Genomic DNA, 20844 nt, shown 5'->3' with positions numbered 1-20844 from the left:
TCTAGCGATTCACAACTGATGCCTGATGAGCAGAATTAACCACCAGCGAAACGATCGTAGAATATTGGTTGGGTGTGTGGGACTTCGCTTAAATTCACTTTTTCAATACATACTCCTTAGGTCATGTTAGGTCGGTTAATTTAATTAATTAAAAATCTAAGACAATAATAAGATAGGAATAAATAACAAATTCCTTCGAAGCTATAAGTTACTCATAAAAAAATATGACCTACGCATGTCTCCAGTTAAAAAATCCCACGTTGGGCGCCATTTTAGGGAGCACAAATATATCTCAAACCAAATTCTTCGAAAGAACTATTAGAGGCTTCTCAGATATTATTGAATGCTGTTCGATTCAATTTTAGCTCAATTTTGGTAATAGAAGTGCTGAGAAATTTTTCCAAAATATATTTCTTTTGTCAGAGACAGAATCACTGATCTTCGCTGACACCCAACGCTGTTTTAGTTTATATATCGGAATACCCTTTTCCTTTGATAGGGAAGTAGTTATTTTATAAAGATTTTGTTAACTGTACAATTAAATAGATCCATGCTGGGTCCCATTTTCAAAAATACTGGACAAAAATGTAGGAATATCTTTCCCCATTATGAAATTATGCCTTTCATATTAAACTACTTCGTGTTGGGCGCCGCTTACAATTTTACACCATTTATGTAGATATCAGATTCTTTATCTCGTTAGGAAGTGGATTAACCCAGATATGCCCAACGTCCTATATATAGGACACACAAAATTCTTGCTAATTTGTTATGTTATGTTTATCAAAGTACCGTTTATTTTGGTGATATACTCAGTACACATCTGTAGCTCTTGGGATATTATGTGATTCCATTATTTTGAGCTACTATTTTTGAGTTTTGAGGTCTAGTTCATAGAAGTTGCCACCTATCGCTTAGTTTTTACAATGATTTGCGTTATGACCGATTAATTATTGGGTAGTTTTATAACGAAAACATACACGATGTGGAGCCTACTACGAAAAAACGTTAACTAGATGCCGAAAAGGTGTTTTTGGACTATATGTCAAATGTTTTGTATCCCATAACTCCCAGTTATATGATAAAACCCTGTGTTCAAAAGTGGCCTCAAAAACCAATTTTTTCAAAAAAATTTTAAAAAACATATAAACATACTGTTATTATTTCACATTTGCTTCTAAAATAATATAAAAATACTTCTAAAATGGTCACGATCAAGCAATGGGCATATCTGGGTTAAATCAGCTAGGATCAGCCTCAAAAAATGTAAACAAACTCTGAGGTTTTTTTAATTTGTTTTAATTCGCCGAGTTAAAGTAAGTGAAGATTTTCTTACCACCAACGTCCGTAAAAATGCAGAAATGATGAAGAAATACTGGAAAAATTTCATTGTAGAACATACATATATCCTGCAGTTCACAATCATTTCCACTATATTTAGCTTGAGTAGCCGACAATTTGTTAGAAAAAATCCAAACGGTTTCCACTCACCGTTCACATGTTGCTTGAATGTGACAAGACAACTATAATCCAACCTACCTTTTAACTGTATTAGCAACGTCTTGTTATCCGTCACCTCAACACCCACCCGATCACTTCAGACACCTACGATACCATAGGCTGCTCGCCACGACGCTCCAGTTCAACACGAATCTCACCTTTAATCACGATAACCATGTCATCTGACTTCATATCATTTGAAGTAGGAAACCAAATCCACCGGTGAGTAGATTAAGTCTTCATCCTTGGAAACACTGTTCCCAAAAAATCCCCACATTCTTTCCTACCCCGGGTATGTCGTCGTGGATCTAACGCTTAGACCCAGCATTTCGACACACATGGTACATAGATTCCCAGGGATCACCCCAGTTGTTCTGTATAAAGCTCGCTAAATTGTCTTTTACTAGCACTTGTACGTCCTAAGAACAGCAAGGAATTCAACTTTACACTGAGCCAGAATCTATGCATTGATTTGAGAAGCATCATCAAAGGTATAAAGATCCGAAGGTTCATTAAAAATCTCCAAATCCCTTGCTAACACCCATTGGCTTAACAACTCACCTCTAGACCCACCTTTTGGCACACAAGGTATACTGTTCCACAGGGATCATCCCTGTTGTCCTGTATAAAGCTCCCCAATTGTCCTCTCCTAGCACTTGTATGTCCTAAGGGCAGCAAGGATTTTAGTTTTGCGCTGAGCCAATTCCTATGCATTGATTTGAGAAACACAACAAAGATATACAGAAAAGAGGGCACAATAAAAATCTCCAAACCCCTTGCAAACATCCACAAACTTAACAACTCTCATCTTGAACAGTTCTGATGGCCAGAGGAGTGACTGGCAATCTTACGAGAGCCACAAAGAAGAGGTTGGATTTGTGTCTAAACCTACGACAAAAACAAAATACTGTAAATATGTCTATACCAGAACCTGCAAGAATCTACAAATTTTTACTACGATAACAATTTTTCCAAACGGTCTCCCCTCACCGTTCCCATATTGCTGGAATGTGATGAGGACGACTATAGTCAAACCTACCTTTTAACAGTATTAGCAATGTTTTATTATACGCCACCTCAACACCCACCCCATCACACCAGACACCTACGATACCATAGGCTGCTCACCACGACGCTCCAGTTCAACATGAATCTCACATTCAATCATGATAACCAGGTCATCTGCTACTGACTGCACAATTTCAAAGCATTTGATGTACGAAACCAAATTCTCCGGTTAGCGGATTGAATAGTTCTGATGGCCAGGCGAGTAACTGGTAATTTCGGTGAACCACAAAGAAGAGTTTGTGTTTTTTATCCAAACCAATCTTGCTCTGCGCCACTGCGTATCGGTCGGTAACCTCAGTAGTCCCCTCTTCCATTGAATTCTGATTCGCTGTTATCAGCAATTTTGTCGGCTATGACTTCTATTTTTTCCAGACTTGCTTCTCTAACCGACAATATTTCTTTCATTTTGCAAGAAAGTCGTTGCATCCATAGATGCTTCAAAATGTCGTTTAAGATATTACCTTGAGACCAGACATTTCTGATCATAGTTCAGAAGGCTTCACGTCTTCGAGCTCAATGTTTGTCAAAAGCCTCTAGAGACGCTTCTCCTCTGAAGCCGTGAAACTGCTAATAAATTTTGCTTTAATCGTACCAAACATGGCTTCAGCAGGAGTATTGATGATTATATCTGCAACCTTCACTATGATATTGTTTTCAATCGATGCGACAATAGTGTGCAATTTTGGAATTTGTATTTCTGATACTTTTTGGTAAAGTTTCCAAAAATACCGAAGGGAATGTATTGTATTTGCTTGAGTATAACTCAGAATTGCTTTCACATTTTGTTCTCTATTGGACTGACGCCTTGAGATTATATGGTGTGGGCTAAACATTCAATTTCGTTCACACCAATCTCACATGTATCAACATTTTTTATGATGCCATGCTTCTTATAGCAAACCAGTGGTTTCTTAATATGTTTCAAGGGCTGTTCTTCAGAAATCCAAGCCTCTAACAACATTACCCAAAAAACGCTAAAAGTTTTTGCCGCGTTATAGAACTCGAATGACATTCTCGAGAATTCAAATAGACCAATCGCGTGGTTATGAAAGCAATTTTTGCAATGCCTGCCTCGTTCATTAGTATCTGGCAATAAGTTTTCATCAAATCAAATTTTGAAAATACCTTAGGATCCAGATAATAACATGGAAAAAAATTTTAAGAATTGCACACCATATGTAATGGACTTAACCAACTATTACCAGGACGAATAATAATTCCATAAGATATTAAAACTTGGCATTTGGCGCAGCGAATCTCCCCGGATCTAATCTTGGAGACCTAGCTTTAACTGGGTTAAAGTTAGTATCAATGTGTCGAACCACTTGCCTAAAATTCTGCGAAGTATTTTAGGATACTGTTTTAAAATGCCTGTTATATATTATTCCTTTAAACTCCTAGGGCCATAACAAAATTATTAAATCTATTTCTATCTAAAGCTAACTTTTCGATTTCACTCCGCGTAACACCACTTCCCTCAACATCTTTTCGATTTGTCACCTCCATATGTGTGTACTGGGCGTCCTCTTCTTCGACTTCCCTTTTATTCAATGACTTGTTAGGTAATATTTCCGATATCATTGCGCAGAGTATACCCTATCCACTTCCATTTCCGTTCCATGATATTCATATAAATTGGCGTTTCATTCGTCGGCTCCCATAGCCTGTGGTTTGGTATTGTGTTGGGTCAGTAAAGTCTTATCAACCGTGTTAGTCAGCGATTGCTGAAGCTTTGCAGTCACTGTATGAACTGAGGTGCCATGTTATATGTTTCACAACCGTAGAAAATATCTGAAGTTACGTTTGAGTTATAAATACGTATCTTGGGTTTGAACTGCAATAGATGCGGCTGTTCAAATGTTCTTTAGTTGCCCAAACGCTTACTGTGTCTTTTTTATACGGTTCTCGATATCGTCTACACTTCCACCGGTATTTGTGATAGTGCTACCTAGATATATAAAATATTGCGCGTTTTCCAGTTGTTTTCCGTTGAGAAGAAATGGGCGATTGCTCAATGTATTGAGTCTCATTGCTTTTGTTTTTTTTTCAATGTGCATAAGTAGCACAGCATTGGCGGCAGTTGAGTTTATGCGTCATATGGAGTTGAGTTTATGCGCCATATTATGCGCAAGTAGACAGATATCGTCCGCATAGTCAAGATCTTGGAGGAATCCATGTAGTCCCCCAGCTAATTACCCTTTGATTTTGGAGTGCTTGGTTAATGACAACATTTAGGAATATGTTGAATAGCGTTGGGAATAATATGCAGCCTTGCCTTAATATTACTTTGATGAAGACCTTGCCTTACTTCTACTTAGAACTCCCTCATGTAATATGCTGCAAATCAAATATTGAATCGAGTTCAGCAAAAAGTGAATTTTATCACTACCATCGGTAAGAATCGACGAAGTTACACAAGGACTGTATAGTTTTTGAATGATTAAAACTTACATGGTTGAACAGCATTTATATGCTGTATCGGTAAAAAGACAATGATACCGATATACATAAATCCGGGTCCGTATGGCTACTAGGTTTAGAACAAGATGGCGGGACTTGCAAAACATGGTTCCCCTCGTGTTGCCGAAAGTGTCTTTCAAGTGCGTCAAAGCGTTGAATAATCTGGTCCAGTTTACCAACCAGACCGTATGAATCTTAGTTTTATTATGTGAAGAAATTTCGTAAATTGTGGTTAATGCTCACATTTTCTGCAATTATGGCTCATCTGAAAAATGTTTGTTTACTTTTGATTTCATTACAACGTATCTCCCAGTTGCGGTGGATCTTCCACAATATCTTTCAATACAAACAAAGTTGAAGAGTTGGGTGGTTTATTTCGCAACCGCTAAAAAGTTCAGTAACAACTTTGAATTATTTGCAAAAGTTTTGCTAAGAATGTTAATAAGTTCAGCAACTAGTCTCAAGGTATTATGGAGAAAGCTTTTTTATGGAAGCACCATTCCCATGTTTCTTTCGTTTTACCAATAATTTTTCCTTATATTTGCTAAGGACATGCATCTTATAACTACGCCTGGTCCAGACATTCTTTAATGATAGAAGTAGTATTCACCATATCTGCTGACGGTTTGGGTAAATTATTGTAAGATGGAGCGATTCGTTATCAAAGTTTTCATTTGTCACCAACATTGTGATTTGTAATATAATTTTTATCTGAATCTACTTATAATTATACATGATCTATGTAATTCTCGGATGAGTGATCAAAGAGTGGACTGATTCATAGTCGGCACAAGAGAATATTGCAAAATGTTAGAAGTAATCCAAAGGCAAAACTGATGAATATTTGGAATACCAACAATACATTTTATAAATAAATTTTTGCTGCTGGAATTATGTTTACTAGATATGTATATTTGGTTGTAAGGACCACTTTCTTCCAAGATTCCTTCATCGTTACAAGACGATACAATCCTATTGAGATTCTCAGGAAGAGTTTACCAAAGGTTGTCAATGTTCCTTCTATACCTTTTTTTAAAATCCCCTGTTAAATTTGGATGCTTTTCCATAAAATGTTTCAACCTATTACATTGTTGCATGTTAAAATGCTTCTTCCTAACCTCAATTTATTCATTTTTTGTTTATTCATCGCACTTAGTTAAAGTACACAGATTTTGCTGACAGATTTTAGTTATATTCCAAAAAAAACCATTCATTTATTTTTTTGTATAACAAGGATGCGGTGGCAAAATACCCCTTAGTAATGTTGGCGACATTTCCTGAGTATTTCAGCCATGTAAAACTTCTCTATAAAGTGGTGTCGTAAGACACGCCGTTCGGACTCGGTGATAAACAGTAGGTCCCATATCATTGAGCTAATATGAATCGGGGTGCACTCATTGACATGAGAGAAGTCTCCCCTGTCCCGTCTGGGATGTTTGTGGAACACTTATAATAAAATCTATGTAACACTACTTAAAGAAATATTGTAAGTAACTAATAAGTACAGAATTATGGTTTAATTTGATGACAATTATAATATTTTATTAAAATAGGCGAATCTCCCCTGAAGAAGTCGCGAATAAAGTGACGAAACGTCGGGAAATAATGTCCTGTGTTTTATTTGCCAACATTATGAAAGGTCAACAAGCCAAACAAGAAACCTCAAAAATACTTAAATTCTTGATCAAAGAAAATACAGAGAAATAATTTTCATTTAAAAATTAGTGATAGCACCCATGTATGGCCATCCATCTTTCCAGCCTATTGCTCATGTATGACCGTCGGTTCTTCTTTTGGTTATCATTTCTTGGTCGTTTTTTCATTCGGTCATGTCATTTTGGCCGCTTCATCTTAAAGCTTTGCATAATGTCCTACTTTTCTGGCTTTTATGTGTAAGCTTTAGAACATATTTCTTGTCCTTTTTCTTCATTTGATTGGGTTTCCTTGCTACATCTGTCTTTTTGGGTTTTCCCATTTCGGACCCCTTATTCATCACTACATTTTTCTGCTGATTAAACTTTTTTTCCCCGAATCAAACTTGGATTCTTTTATGGGGAAGAGAAATTCTTTTTGCTAGTTCTGTAAGCGGCAATTCATAAGTGTAACGATGTTGGTTATTTTATTGGCTAAGCAATCAGGCTCATTAGCACGGAACGGCTTCTGCTTATTGTTCTTTTAGCTACATTTTTCCAGACGCCAAACTTTGGCCTATATCTATGCTGCCAACTCATCTTTTTGAATTTTAGCCAAACGGCTGGCCTTCTTCAGTAAGTCTTCTCTCGCCTTCGAGTGCTGCTTTTTGACTGGCCGCTTGCAGTTTCTGCTTGGTTGTCTTAATTTTCTTAGCCGAGAATTCTTCTCTTGAAAAATGTCCATCTATCTTCTTCATCGTTTTTATATGAACTTTTGGAGACTTCTCATTGGCTAGATCTCACATTCCATTTTCTCCATATCCGCTACTGCGGCTTAGGGTTTCGTTCACTTGCCTTTTTAGCTACTCTGCTTGTTCCTTGTTATTCACTGATCGTATGTCCTTATTTTCACTAATAAGGCCAAAAAATAAATCTTTCTTTTGACTCCACATTAGTTGGTACTTCCTTTGTCTCCCCATTGTGGCCTGTAATTTAGTTAGAATTGCAGATAATTTTGAGTTATCAAGCGTTTGAGTCCCATTGGCGTGATCTCACATTCTATTTTTTTCCATATCCGCTACTGTGGCTTCGGGTTTCGTTCCCTAGCCTTTTTAACTCCTCTGCTTGTTCCTTGTTATTCACTAATCTTATGTCCTTATTTTCACTAACAAGGCCCAAAAATACATCTTTCTTTTGACTCCAAATTTGTTTGTACTTCCTTCGTCTCCCCATTGTGGCTGTAATTTAGTTAGAATTGCAGATAATATTGTGTTATCAAGCGTTTCTTCAGACATGACGTTTTTCACAGCACTTTCTAGGTCACCGTGTTCACTTTTTTTCTTGCACTGCTTGAGGCTGATGAAAGTTCCCCAATTCCGGTTTCGGACATATTCGTCTGCTTTATCAGTGTACCGTTGTTATTAATTTCATCAACAAATCGTTTCTCGTAGGACGGCACGACTTCTCAATAGACTCTACATTTGTTTGTACTTCCTTACTCATCCGATTGTGGCCTGCAATTTAGTTAGAATTGAAAATAATTTTGAGTTATTAATCGTTTCTTCAGACATAAATTTTTTCACAGCACTGTGTAGGTCACTTTGTTCACCCTTTAGTTGATGGAAGTTCCTTAACTACGGTTTCGAACGTTATTCGTCTGCTTCATCACATGTTCAGGCATCGTAGGACGGTACACCGTCTTCAAGATTGTTCTTTAAGCTGCATTATTTCAGCCGTCAAACTTATGGTATAACTGTGTGCTACATCATTGGAAACTAAACACAAAGCTTCTCTTCATTTTCTTATATCTTTGACGGGCTTGTTTACGTTCTCTTTCCTCACATGATATTTCTATGTCAGAAGATTACCTTTTTCCTGTATTCTTCGGCTGACTTTCGACTTACTCATAAGACTCTTCGTGGATCTCTTCAGACTGGGTCTCATAAACATTCAATCACCCGGTCGATGAGACTGTGACTGACGCGGCATTATTGGCTATCCTTTACCTTAAGGGGCAATCTACAGATTTGGGTGGTAGTTTATAGAACTCCACCACTGTTTCCACTTGCTGACCGAATATCCTTCCTATTGACACAAATTCTTCAGTTTTCTAGGTTTCATGATTAGTCTCGAAGTACCAATATAAACGGTGATTTTGGTACTATAAAGGCCAAAAGTCATTCTTAGTTCTTAAGAGTATTTTTACTATTGACGAGAGACCTGTTGTCCTTATAGAACCTAGAACCACCTTTAAGTTTTGCATTACATTTTGAGGTACATTTACCTATTAAAATTTCTTGTCACTCACACCTTCCTCGTCCCGATATCATTATCACAGGTGAAATCTTGGGGTTTAGGTTTCCATATATGTACTTGGTTTCATGTCTCTAATTTTATAATCGATTATGGTTCAGTCTTTTTTCGCTTATTGTCAATTACTTCCTTGTTAGTCTGTCCGTCAATACTTCTTTTTTGATTGTTTGTAGTCGCTACAACTGTCTGCTATCACTTTTTGAGAGTGGGTACAACTCCTCATCATCACCTTGCCCTGTTAACTCCCACGCGGGCACACACACACATCCGTAGTCTAGAATTTGTGTATAACTGCATCTTACGGACAAATGACGACCGGCCAAAAACTAAGCGGCTATTTTGAGCATTTGAAATTATTTGTGTGGCTCCTTGGTGGTTTGGGGTTAAAGTCAAAAGACGAATATTTGTTTGTTGTCTATTCATCCATTCATTTTACTTTTATTTTTGTTACATTTTACATTTACTTACGTTTCTTCTGCTATTACTTCTGCCGATGCTGCTGAACTACGCTCTGTGGCAGCGTATGCTTCTGCTGCCGCAGTTGGTTATTAACGTCGGCGCTTCGCCAGCGATGTCTGCCCAATGGGTATGAATGTTTGTTTGTATGTCGTTGTGCAGTTATAGTAAAATTGATGCTGTGCCGATGTTTGCGTCACTCACCCGACTGCACTACTATTTCTTTTTTTTTACTATTTTTGGTTTAGCTTTTACTACCCTGTTTCGGGACAATCACACACATACGCACGCACTTAGCTAGTGTCGTAGGCTCACCATAAAACCCAAGAAGAAGAAGAGGAGGTATTGCAACATCACGACAAAGCTTTACTTTAATGTTGTTTTCTTGCTGTTGTTGTAGAAAATCAAAAAACGAGAATCTTTCTTTTGTCATTCACGTGTCGTTAAAAATTTAAGCAATTTGTTTCTTCTTCGCCTGGATGGATGAGTGTCTGGCTGGTTGGCTCACTCACTGACTGCCTCTGCCTGGCTGGTGCATCATCATACTTTTTCCACAATAACACTTGCATATACCAAAAAATTGCACACACTCACTCATTCATATACGCACACATATGCGGAAGCCATCTACAACTAGACGAGACCGAAAGTAACACCACCCCCTTTTTACCAACACGGCGCATCAAAATTGCATTAAAACTTGGTCCAAGAAAATCAATTTTTACAACACTTTCACGCCATGAATTGAATCGAAAAAAGGAGCGAGCGAGGAGGCAATGAAATCCAACCGTTTAATTAAACTGCCGGGATCCGTCGTCATCCGCCAAACCGTTCCTTTCGATTTTTTTGCTTTTTTAATGTTTTATCTGAAAATGCAACTCTGCTGCTCGACTGACTGACGGACTCGATATTAAAAATTGAAGCTCTACGTCAAGATGCTCCAAAGTGTAGTGATGATGACTGCCGACTGACTGGCTAGCAATGAGTGTTGTTTGCTTGCTGCTGCTGGCTGTTCGTCATGCACACACATTTTTGTTCGTTGATTCGTTCTTAACGAACAACGAATGCACAGGGAGATAGAGAGAACGCAAAGCTAAAGAAAAATAAACGAAAAACAAAATAAAACACCGTTCTCTGACATACACACAGTCTACTCTCGTTTTGGGGGTTGGTGGGAGCAAATAGGGGGGCACTTGAAAAAAAAATTGTACTCCACTTGCATCTCCCATAAACAAATTTGGCCTTTTTAAGGGTTGCCATGGTTTTAGAATATTAGGGTAAGTGTATGAAGAGTCGGAACTTTAAGGACAGGAATTCAACTTCAGCAGTATTAATAAGTGAGCTGACACTCCGTCAACATTTAAAAAAGCAAAATATTTACATTAACATAAGCAGGAACATTAAATAATAATAATAATAATTGCTCTGTTCCAGAACCTGCATGAATCTACACATTTTTACTACGATAACAATTTTTCCTTTATGTTATCGAAAAAAATAGTAAAAAGTTGTACATTCTTGGAGTTCTGGAACAGACCAAATAATAAAAAGTTTAGCCTTGCCGAAAACTGCTAAAAAACGTTAAACAAATCGCAATGATGACAGGAATTGAAGTTCAGCAATATCACAAAGTGAGCGGACGTCTAAAGAGGCAACATATTTTTACTAACATAAGCAGGAACCTTCCATACATATCAGAACAAAACAAATTAAAACGTTTAGCATGGCCGAGATCTGAAAGAAAACGTAAAACATCTCCCAATGAGGACAGGAACTCAACGTCGACGTTTGAAAAAACAAAATATATACACTAACATAAGCAGGAACGAAACATGCATATCAGAACAAAACTCTTTAAAACGTTTTGCTTTTGCAAGGGAGTATGCCTACAAGCCTGCTGAGTTCTGGAACAGTGTTCTATGGACAGACTGAAAGTACTCTTCGATTACAAGTTTTCGAAAAAGAAATATTTGTAAGAACTCCAAGGTACATACATATGTACGCCAAACAAACACCTACAGTGCGCCAAAAGTTTTCTAATGGCAGAGGATATGTTATGTTCCTGGGGGGCTTTGCTCGCAATGGCTTAGGTACTGAAGGACACGTATTGCCCTCCCGAGAAAAATTAATAGGGCCGAAGTTATTCTGCAGCAAGACAATGTTCCCTGTCACAGGAGCAATATGACCATGAGTTATTTTTAAAATAATAAAATCAATGTGTTGAGTTGGCTCTCAAAAAGCCTTGATTTTAACGTTATAGAGAGTTTGGACTTAAATAAAACAGAAGAGAGATATCCATAAATAAACCACGAGCTGAAACCATTTAGGAAGCACTTTCGGCATGGTATAATGTATTTATTGTTCTACCATGCATTTCCTAGAAGCACTGGCGGATTCAGTAGCAAGACAGCTATAAAACGTTATTGCAGATTATGGAGACTTTGCTTTTTAAAAATGAATAGTATTGTTGTTGATCAGTTTTTAAGGTTATATTTTAAAATTCATCCTTTGTAAATTGATGCCTCGCCTTATTTGAATAACATTATAATTGCAAAGCAAATATTTGTAGTTACTTTTTTTATGCACATAAAAAAGATGTATGGTAACCCCAAAGGAGCTATCTCTGTACTGTGAGAGTATAATTTTCGTACAAGAGAAAATGCGCGAGTACATTTATTTCAGTGTGGTCAACGTAGAGGTGGCAAAATATGTATTATCAGTGGCGTTAAATTGGCGTGTATATCAAATGCTTCTCTCCGTTTTTGTTCCTTTTGTGGAATTCAAAATATTTTAATTTTAAATCTAGGTATATTGTAGTGAAGCGATTATCCTATGCAACTGTCAACCATCAGTTGTAGATGGTATACCCTGCTTTTAAAGACCGATCATGAGCGGTATAACTTTAATCATTGCACGACAGGTAATTTGGACACTTATTAAATAAATAAATCACAGTAAAATAAAAGCTAAATCACAGATGTCTTTATGTTATTGCTTTAATTTTACTTTGAATTATTTATTTAATTATTCATTTTTTTTTAGTTTTTTAGTATTAATAATAATAGATAAATAATTATGAAAAATAAATAATGTAAGTAAAATTAAAGTGCAATAGTTGAAACAATGTTAATCAATTAAATTTCTATTTCTAAATTGTTACCAGAATTTCAATAATAAAAAAGCTTTTGAAAAAAGCCAGCGAAACGTCGAGCCGAAAATGAAATTAAACTCGTTTTATTGTTATAAAATTATTCTGACCAAAAAAGCCCAACCAAATAAAACAGTTACAACAACGTAATTAAAGTACTGGTATGAACATGGCATAAATTTGAGTTTGATGTGACAATTTTCAGAAGTATAAACAGTACTGTTTTACGACAAATGCATTGAAATGTTTTTCGTTTAGATTTGTCATAAAAAAGAAAAATGTTACGGAGGACGTGTCGATTTTGAGCAGCGATGATGAACAGGGAACATCCAAAGAAAATCGGTAAAATAAATATTGTAAGCACAATGCACAAATACTTGATATATTTGTATACTTCTTACAGAAATGAAGTGGAAAATACAAAGCGAACCAGAAAATTTCGTTCCGAGTGGAAACAACAGTTTCCTTGGATTTTGGAAAAAGCTGGCCAATGTTACTGTTCAGTCTGCGAAAGGACATTAGTTAATCATTTGTCACATTTAAAGAATCAAGCAACTAGAAGCTCACATGTCCAACGCTTAGAACAGAAGAAAAATCAAGTTCAACTTGACCAGTTTTTTACTGAGGAGTATAGATCTCTGGACAAACAAGTAATTCAGGCAGAATTGACATTAGTCATGTTTTGCATTTGCCATAACCTATCGTTCATTTTAATGGATTTTTTGCCTTTTTTGCTGCGGGAATGTTGTCCCGATTATCGCATAGCAAAATTGATTAAATGTGGTCGCACTAAAGCTACTCAATTGGCTGACACATTAGGAGGAAATGCCTGTGAAAACATAACATCAACAATGCAGTTCTCAAAGTAAATGCCTGGTATTGGTCGTGAGGTACTTCGACAAAATGTCAAAATCAATCAAGGATAGATTTTTATCTGTACTGGAATTTGTTCGAGCTGACGCCAATTCCATATACGAAACAATCAAAGCATTTTTGACAAGAATAATGTTCCCATAGAAAACCTAATTGGTTTGACAACGGACGGAGCTAGCACGATGGCAGGAAAATTAAATGGCTTAAAAACGAAACTTAAACGCGACACAATTTTTTTCTATATAAAATGTACATGCCATACATTGCATTGGTGTTCAAGCTATGCAGGCAAAAAACTGCCACTGGACGTGGAAAATCCATTTTTTCGCGCATAGTTCTAAAAGAATCAATGAATTCAAAGAATTTCAAGAGTATTGTAACTCTGAACGGAGATAAGCCATTTGAAATTTCAAATTAATTGGCAAATAACCAAATAAAGGTGTATATGATGTTTTTGTCATACATATTAAAAATTATTAACAACCTAAATAAGGAATTTCAATCCGTTTCAGCAACTAGATATTAATTTTAAGCTTATTGCATTCAATTATATTGAAAACTGTTATATAAAATGCATAGAATATTTAAACAATTTTGTCACAAATAATTCTGAAAACTTTTTGCTTCCACTTGAAGTATTTATTGGTAGTGAAGCGAAAAGTATTTAAAATACAAAAATTTCTTGGAATCGCAACAAATAGAAATTGAAGTATGATGTAGAGAGTTTTATATAGAATTTCTCGATCAATTAAAGGATATATATGATTTTAGTAGAAATGATTTAAACTCGTTGTCCATTATAAGACCAAATAACATAATGAATAAATGAATTTCCATATCTAAATGACTATAATAAAGACAAAATAATTACACAATGGAGGCATATAACTCTATTAGAAAATGATCTCAATAAAGCAGATTATATTCTATCATTCTGGCAAAACATCAGTGTTTTAAAAACGGACTTAATGGATATAGCTTTATGGAACTGAATGATTTTATATTTTATTTAATGTGCCTTCCTCATAGCTCAGTAGCTGCAGAAAGAAAATTTATTAGGCTAAGCGTGATCAAAACCAAAGTGAGAAACAGGTTGGAATTCAGTTTTTCAAATACAATACTCCATAATTCGAAATCTTCGATAATTTGTAACAAACTGCCGGTCCTTCGAAGTTATTTTCTTCGCATTTTAACCCTGCTAATTCGAAATCCTTGATAATTTTTAGAAAATGGCCGGTCCCTTGGATTGCGAATTATCGAAGCTCTACTGTAACATAATGCTTGCTAAAGAATTAACTTTAGGTAATGACCAACATAATGTTTGGTCAGCAAAAGATATTTAAAATGATTGAAATCTCGTAGTTAGTAATGAATCCAAATACTTATAATAAATCCGAAAGTTCTTTATTTGCCACCACACTATTGATTCAAATGGAAACCTTTTGTGGAATAACCGCACACCACAGTCTGTAAGGTTTTGTCGCCCCCATAGAACTGGAATATACAAAAGAAACAAAAGAAAATATTCAACAGAGAATGTTGAAATCGATGTTGGTACATTTATTGAAATTAAATACCATCTGTATGTCACTGTAATCGATAATATGGTTTTGAACGTGTTGACAAACACACGATTCAGTCAATCTTGTCCAGTCTGTAAAGCAACTGCAAAGGAAGTCTTAACTATTACTGATTTCAATAATTCGGAATTCTAACTTCAGGACAGTACCCTTGAGTATGTTTTGCATGCAGGGTTGCACTTAAAAAATGGCAAATTCGTACAGAGGAGCATCGAAAACTAGTTGATGAACAAAAAAACGCATCCAAAAGTTATGTTTTTTAAAAAAATTGGTCTACTTCACGACGGGCATTTCCAGATCATACTACATTTGCGGAAATAACTGGTATTGCTGTTGAGTTGATATATGATTTAAAAAATAATCCTTATTGCTGCCAATTTCCTTTGAATGTTACGAAAAATATCATTGGCTTCCAATGACTGCTACAGTACATAAAGTGTTAATTCATTCACAAGAGATAATTGAAAATGCAGTTCTTTCGGTTGGCTGTTTTGGAGAAGATGCGGCTGAGTCGCGCAACGAATTATCAAGTCAGACAGATTACATCATGTGCCCAAAAATAGCAGAATAAATAATATTTCAGACGTTTTCCACAGAGCCTTGGATATGTCCTATCCTATGAGTTTGTTTTTAGCTTTTTGGTCCGACTTTTGACCACTAAGCCTGGTTTTGAGCTTTATTTTGGTAGTGCCAACGTATACTTTTTTACATGAGTTGGACTTATCTCCATTGCACCCTATTTCATACACAACATTGGATTTGTCATCATTTGCCAGTTTTGCCTTCGTTCGACTTATTGTTGGTGTTATTGCTTTTAAATGCCAACTGATATTGGTCATTATTACACAAATTGGAAAAACCTTGAATGTACGTAGATCTCCTATACATTTTTGGTTCCCTATCTGTGTGGTTTAGTTTCGGCGCATTTACTAGTTTTATTAATTCACAGATCGTTCTGTTCGGGAAGTCATTCATTCTTAAGATTTTTCGAATTTTCTTTTCATTTTTGGCTAATACTGAATACTCTTTGTATGACATTTCTTGCCGTGTTAATTTTCATTTGTCTCGGATGTTTGGAATAAATATTAATGATTCTTCCCGAAGCAGTTGGCTTTGGTACCAATCTAGCAATATTACGTTCCCTTTTCGTCGAATTATGCTGTCAAGATATGGTAGTGTTTTGTTAGATTCACACTCCATTGTGAATTTCAATTGTTTGTTAAATGCATTTAGTGCTGACAGTGTGTTGTATATTTAATTTTTCTTGACAATACAAAATATGTCATCCACATATTTTGTAAGTATTCTCGGCTATATGTTTAGCTTTTTCATCGTTTCGTCTAGTAGTTCTTCCATTACGATATCTGCAATAATGGGAGATAATGGCGACCCCATTGGCATCCCTTTTTGTTGTTCAAATATCTTATCCTTGTATATTTTTGTAATTTTTGATGAAAAATGTTAGAATCATAGAGGTGTTAGGAATGTAGTAAGAGTAGTTTCTCAATCAAAAACCAGAGATTGGCATATAAGAATACACCTATATTGCCTTCCAAAATTTTTGGCACTTTTAAAAGATGGCCCTACTACAGGAAAACTATAAGTTTTAGAGAAAAAAATTATTTTTCTTAAAAATGCTTAAAAAGTCTCAAAAATATAATTTTCATAAACAATTTAAAGTTTTCTCGCAAAAAATTCCGGAGTTAAGTTGATTAACACACCAAATAGAAGCAGAGATATTTGTCGTTAAAGTAAAAACATCAAAATATTAAAATTGTAATAGCAATAACTCAGATATTTTTACCAATTGCACATTTTGTATTAATTTAAAGATCAGATGGTTTAGTTTCATTATCAAGCTCCCACCTTGAAATATTGTCAACAGAAATATCTGAAACATTTTAAAGCTCAGAATATCTTCATTGTTGCAACGCATCCAACCAAAGCTGAGATACTCGTCCATACAATTTAAATAAAACAATGGGAAAGTGGGATGCGCGTCAACCTATTCTGCATCATAATAAAGGTGATATTTTTCTCTTCCATTGGAATACGACTACTAAAAGCGGAGATATTCGCAGAAGAATAAAACGTTGCATTTATGTCCACATAAGTTTTTTGCCCATTCCGACTTTATACCCTAGACAGACGGCAGAGTTAATTTGCATTAAAAATTCCTTAATTTGAATTAACTTTTTACCCTGACAGACGATAGTTTCTGCATTTATGAAACAGCTGTTTGTGTTGTTTGTTTGTACCCAGCAGACCATTTCATAAAGTTTTACAAAAGTTCGCCAAAATATGCGAAACAAATATACTTTCTACCATTGACCTTTTCACCACGATAATGAAAAAATAAATTAAATTTATTCGCGATATTTTTGAGTCCTTTTAATATTAAAAAATGTCGAAACATTTGAAGAAGATATTATTTTTGATAGAATTGGTATGGTAGAATTGGTATGGTATAATGAAATGCTTGTGAAAATAAAAATTTTAAAAATAGATTTAATAGAAGGCGCTTAAAACGATTAGCTGCCATTCTACTCGAGAAAGACCAGTACTTATTTGAAAGAAACGCGAAAATTTCTGATTTGTTTTCCTTTTTTATTTTCTTAAACATGGAAATTTGACAAAAGACAATTGATTTTCAATGCAAATTGTGTCTCAGAGCATAAATACGCTCTCCCTCCTACACGAATATGGGCTCTCTTTTACAGCATTGCCATATTGAAATACCTAAATTCAGTTTAAATTTCCTTTGAATTTGTGCATTAAGAATGTGGATAATGCACGAATTAATTTGAATTAAGACAGTTAATGCAAATTAACGCTGCCGTCTGTCTAGGGTATTAGAATATTATCCGACCATCACTAAACTCAATAGGCTTCTTCCTCTCTGGGAGTCATTATAATTAAAATCGCAAAAATTAAAAGTTGGGTTTTATTTGCGACTATTGTAATATCTTCGTTGTTTGGCCACCTTCGACAACCTACTTTACATCGCTCGAAAGGTAATATTTTCGGCTTTCATTGTCAGGTTTTGCTTCTTGTATATCATTTATAGAAGATAAGATATCCGCTTTGGAAAAAAACGTTGACTTTTTCTCCAAATAAGTTTTTTGCCCATTTCGACCCCTAAATATTATCCGACCATTACCAAAATCAATACGCTTCTTCCAGATATCAGCTCGTCGAGACATTCATTTTGGTATACATATGTATATAAGTATGGGTCTACCACCATTATTTCGATGCGTTACAAAATTTTTGACCAAAACCAAGTTATAATACCCTCCCCACATAGTGGTGTACTTGAATTCCACTACTCATCTGGAACCTGGAAGACTCAACTATTTTAAGTATTTAATCTTTAAATATTTTGGCCTTTTTGGCCATAAAGTCCAGGTATAGTGATAGTTATCGATGTACCCACGATTTCTTATCAATTTTAGTTTTTTTCTAAAGTATTCAATTAAATTAAAAATCGTTATTTTAAGAAATAAACACAATTATGGCATCACTAATTTGTTTGTTGTCTGCTTGAGGGGCGGGAGAGAGCCATCAAACATCGACTGGTGAATGTTGTAGGCGGTTGGGAAACAAATAAAGGTGGTACGATGGAAAATGAACAAGCTCTGAAGAAAAAAAAAACACAAACAGACATGAAGAATAAATCATGTTAAAATTTGCACTGAAATGAAAATATATTCGAAAGAAATGAAAAATAGCGAGCAACGAAGAATGTTCTATAATCTACAATTACTATAAATTGGTATGTACTGCACACATAAAAATTAAATAACGTAAAAATATAATATAATCAGCCGCAAAATATGAATACATGAATGGAAAAAATGGAGAGCGTATTTTTTTCATTTACGCTACAAAATATTGCATTGCAGTTCTGCAGGCAGCATTTGATTGTGCATCGCGCTCTCAATTTTTCACTCTCTGACAACCAGTTGGCAAAAAATGACATAAACAGGGTTGTCAAGCTTTGGAGATCCAATAAGCTTTTGGGCTTTAGTAGACCAAGGTACATGATCCAATTAGATCCAAAAAGAATGATAATAAAGTGAAAATTTTCGAAAAATTGGAATTTTAAAATTTATTTTGAAATTGCTGACATAAGGTCTGTACGATAACCCAAAAGTTTGTGCAAATTTGCACAAACTTTTACAAAATGCTGTTCGATAACAAACTTGCAAAGTAAAAGAGAGAGAATTTGGAGACAATTGTGAGAGAATATTGGGGAGTTTTGGCGACTTTTGTTTACAAGTTTTTGCAAGGAAAATTTTTCTTGTAAGAATTTGCAAGTTTGATCAGCTGATAAAAAATAGGAAAATCTCATATTTCGGCCACATAATGAGAAATGATAAATACCAACTCATCCAAACAATTCTCAAAGGGAAAATTGAAGGAAGACCCAGTAGAGGAAGAAGAGAACTCTCCTGGCTTAAAAATATTCAAGATTGGACTGGCTACGATGACGAAAGGAACTTGTTTAGGGCGGCCAAAAATAGAGAACTGCCGACAATATAAATAACAAAAATATATATAAGAAAATATTTATTTGTTCTGAAATGTAATATAATTATTGTAAAACGATTTAATGTATGATCGCTTATATCCGAACAACGGATGGGCAAATAAAAGAAGAAGAAGAAGATCAGCTGATTTAAATTCGAATGTTTTGTGGCGGACTTCTTGGCAAAACATAAACAAACGTTTGGCTATTAAAGTAAATAGATATCAAAAAGGGAAAAAATATTAAATAAATTATGGAAAACGGTAATGTAAGTAAAATAACGTATTTTGTACTTGCTGGTGACTATTTTTTTATTTTAAAGGTATCAAATCTCAGCAAAAAGCAGTGCATCCATGGAGTAGGAGAAACACAATGTAGACGGCCAGGTATTCCCAACGATATCAATAAATATGTATGCCAAACATCGCACTGCGTTCCAGTATGTTTTATATTTGCGCATTGGAAAGGGAATTATAGTTGTAGCAACACTAAGGGCATCGTCACATAAGAGGCAGAAATGCTTTCAGCCAGCTTATGTACCGAGGCCTTAACACGATAGCCGGATGGAACTCAGTTCCGGATCATTGGCGCAAGTCAAGTCAACGGGTTTGCCTGCATAAGTCAATCGACCACTATCCAATAAGAACGTGGAAGGAGAGCCACTATATTTGAAGGCACAAGCTACAACACCATTGGAATTTCCTGTCTTGGATTTCCGTGTTGCCCTATCTCACAAACTATTGTCATAATCCAATCCGCATTCTCGCACTCAGAACAAGATGTAGGAAAGGCCAGAGAAGGAGAGAAGATTATTTTCACATCTGTTGACACAAAATCAAATAATATAGCAGTTAAGTGTGTACAATATTTTATGGATCGAAGAAGAATTTTAAATGGAAAATAAAAAAAATGGTAGACACCTTCAAATTGTTAAATTGGAACTCCTTTCCTTTACCGACCCAACGCGGAAAATTATGAAAAAATTACCACAGATGCGGAAATGTATACTTCACTATTGTGGTAATTTTTTAATAATTTTCTGCGGTGGTTTGCCAACATTTTATACTAGGGCCGTTGTGGAACTTTGAAGGCCTATATCTCGGGAAGTATACATTTCCGCAACAAAAGGAATACATGGTTGGAAACGGGATAAAAAGCACTATCTGTGGTAATTTTTTCATAATTTTCTGCAGTGGTTTGCCAACATTTTATGCAAGGGTCTTTGTGGAACTTTGGAGGCCTATATCTCGGGAAGTATACATTTCCGCAACAAAGGAATACATG

General features: G+C 35.4%; 1 long non-coding RNA gene across 1 annotated transcript; it reads left to right on the top strand.

Annotated features, from left to right (window-relative positions):
• Positions 1–18609: 18609 nt before the first annotated feature.
• On the top strand, positions 18610–20487 carry LOC141393379 (uncharacterized). Its single transcript, XR_012410078.1, has 2 exons — positions 18610–19828; positions 19883–20487. It is a non-coding gene; the product is annotated as an uncharacterized lncRNA (long non-coding RNA).
• The last annotated feature ends 357 nt before the right edge of the window (positions 20488–20844 follow it).

The sequence above is a fragment of the Musca autumnalis genome, unplaced genomic scaffold (genome assembly GCF_047663935.1).
Source record: "Musca autumnalis isolate F117 unplaced genomic scaffold, ASM4766393v1 scaffold_2, whole genome shotgun sequence".
Lineage (NCBI taxonomy): Eukaryota > Metazoa > Arthropoda > Insecta > Diptera > Muscidae > Musca > Musca autumnalis.
Note: the sequence above shows the minus strand (reverse complement) of the source record. Positions and strands in the feature narration are given on the sequence as shown.